This window comes from Nematolebias whitei, chromosome 21, assembly GCF_014905685.2.
Source record: "Nematolebias whitei isolate Nwh7 chromosome 21, NemWhi1, whole genome shotgun sequence".
NCBI lineage: Eukaryota > Metazoa > Chordata > Actinopteri > Cyprinodontiformes > Rivulidae > Nematolebias > Nematolebias whitei.
Genome location: NC_056518.1, coordinates 28,304,180 through 28,307,421, shown reverse-complemented (window position 1 = coordinate 28,307,421; position 3,242 = coordinate 28,304,180).

The following is a 3,242-nucleotide window of genomic DNA, read 5'->3' as shown; positions in this document are numbered from 1 at the left end:
CAAATTCTCTGAGTGCCAACAGATCATGCAAGATCTCGCACAAGATTGTGCATCGGGCAATTTTCAAGATTTGACCAAAATGGCTACAACTCCATCATTTCTCAACATAAGACGGTCTAAAACGCTGGCATGAAGTTGGTGAGGGATATGCATTCTTTCAAGGAATGCTAGATTTTTAATATCAAAAACTTTCACCTGAATGTTTCACAACGTGTTACATTCAGGGTCATCTGCGTAATATCAAGATAATTTATTTCTCATGGACATGGACCATTAATTATGAGGCCTGATGCCCAACAGGTGAGCAGATGGAGTCATCGAGCCTGTGCACAAGTACCTCTGTTCCATAAAACAACACCTTTTTTATTTTATCAAGCTAAATAAAGTTAACTTCTCAACAATAAATAATTGTGGTCAATGTGTAGCAACCTGTCCTCATTATTTCTTTTTAATTGGTCAGAATTTGATGTAGCATCTAACGCTGTCAATGTTCTGTGCAGATTATCACAAATATTTCATCCGCGGTGCTTTTCATTCGTTAACTTGTTGACGTGTGTTTATTACACACAGTTCAGTTTACTGGAGGCAGAGCAGCAACTGGGTCAGAACACAAGCCCAATTAAAACGAGTCCTGTCACTGCAGGTTAAGCACCATCACGTTTCTGTTTTCAATTCATCCCTGTTTGACAGCAGATTATCTACCGGACTAACTGCTGCACGGCTCTGGTAGTTTGGTGATGATCGTGTTTGTGATGAAGCTTCTCATTTGAAATAAATAGATTGGACGGGTTTATTTTATTATCAGCAGCAATGGGGGTCGTCTTCTGCTCAGGTGTCGTCGCCTTCTGTCTTATTAAAAACTTCTAAAGAGTTGAGTCAAAACTGAAGCTTAATAAGCTTTAATAGAAAAATCTGTAAAAGTTGTAAAAAACTAAAAATTATTAAAAATATCAAAATGACAGTTCAGACATTAATCTTTTACTGCTCATCTCTAGTCGGGTCGCAGAGGCAACAGGTCCAGGAGGTGAACAGAGACCTTCATCTCTTCAGCGACACTTTCTATTCCTTGGGGACCCCGAGGCGTTCCCAGACCAAAGAGGATGTATAATCCCTCCAGTAAATCTGCCCCAGCATCTCCTACAAGTGGGACGTGTCTGGAAAACCTCCAAAGGGAGACACCATTATCAGATGTCTGATCCAACTAAACTGACTCCTTTTGATGTGGAGGAACAGCAGCTCTACTCCGAGCTCCCCCCGGATGACGGAGCACCTCACCTCATATCTAAGGCTGAGCCCGTCCACCCTACGGAGGAATTCATGATCCAAACCTCATGGCCACAAGTGAGGCTTGCAACGTAGATGGACTGATACATCAACAGCTTTGTCTTTTGAGTGAACTCTTTGTTCACCTCAACAGACCGAAGCAACACCCTCCTTACAGAGGACGCTCTCCAACTCAGATACTTGAAGTCCTCCACCTGAAACAGTCCTGCCATGTGGCGTCAATATTCTGTGACCAGTTTAAACTTTTAATGAAGTTTCTGAATCTGATGGAAGTTTTAGTTAAACAGCTCCAAGGAGGGATGAACTTCTCGTTTCTTTTGTTCTCCAAAAACAATCATTTGTTTGTGTGCAATTTTTTTGTACATTTTGTCAGCACTGACCAACAGAACTAGTACCAAAAGTCTTGGTGCACTACTTTTGTCTCATTTCAAAGCTGTGTGAGGAGATTCGGGACAAACAATTCAAAGCTTGTGCCTTTAATTCCAGTTTGTCCTCCTAAAACAAACCAGCTAATAATTAATACATCTAAACTGGTCCAGCCAATCCAACTGGAGGAGCCAGAGGAACGTGGTTGAAGTTAACACAGACTTCATCAATATTCACCATCTTCATGTGAACAGCAGGAAATCTGCCTGCTGCAGAAGAAATGAAGCGTGTTTCTTAAAGCTGGATGTTCTCGGCTCTGAATCCCAAAGTGGAGCAGATAAAACCCAAGAGGAGCTCAGAGAGAGAAGCTCACACCTTCAAAAGTTTGGTCAACAGTGAAAGTCAGAGTAATGCGAAGACAGGATAAATATGTAGGCATTTTGTCATCAATTTATTCATTTTAATATGCAATAAATCCCATTTAAATGGTTTTATTACTAAATATTTCATAATCCTCATAAAACTGGACATTTTTGTTCATCTGGTTACAGATCAGTTTTTATTTTGACAGATAAATCATCATGGCTTGTGACTGGCCTGCTGTTGGAGTTTTAAAGCTTTCTGCAGTCATTAAACATTTATGTTAGTCTTGATGTATTGTTTTAATACAGAAAAAAAACCTCTGTCCTAAAAACAATAAAAAAAGGGAACCACATTGACACCACAGAGAGTTTAATGTGGATTAAAAGGCAGAGTTTTAATTTTCTAAATAACAAACCCAACATTGTGTTTTACGTATGTTGTTCATAAGAGGTAAACTAAAGATGTGCGTGAAACACATCAGCAGATAAATTAAGCTTTCACTGCATCGTCACGTCAGTTTCATCACGCTCACTGCTTCAACAAACAAACAGAAAACAGATCAAAGTGAAATTAAGCAGAAACAATAAAAAAAAAAAAAACTCATCGCTGTGAGTCAGCTGGTTTCAAGCACAATTTAAAATATGACGCTGGAAAACCAAGTTTAATTTGACTCAGATTGATTTTCTGCCATGCTGTGATTCTAAAAACCCACTGAGGTATGAGCTAAACAATTCACCTGAATGCAAACAGAAGTCAGAACGTTTACCCAGACAGACACTTCACCTGAATGGATCTTCAGGTTCTGCCTGTCACAACCCTGTACAGGTGTACACCTAGAAACTTTCTACATAAAAAAAAAAAAAATAGGTGTCAGGGATTATGGGGATTAGAAAATAAGATGTAAAATCTTACATTTTCTTACGTTTTTAAAACACAAAGAGATTCCAGAGATTAGTGTAAGCCCACACATGACAAACTGCTGAGTGAATGGAAACAGAGGGAATAAAAGGGCCGGTGCTGACGAGGAGATGGGAGACAGCTGAGCTAAACAAGACAGAGAACAGGTGTGAGTGGGCGTGGCCGGGCCGAGGCGCAGGAGCTGAACTGAGGAAAGGCACCTGAAAATGAACTGATGGCATTGGGAAATAAAAATGATGCAGAAAAACTGGTTCATGCATTTATCATGTCTAGATTGGACTATTGCAATGGTTTATTATCTGGGTGTCCAT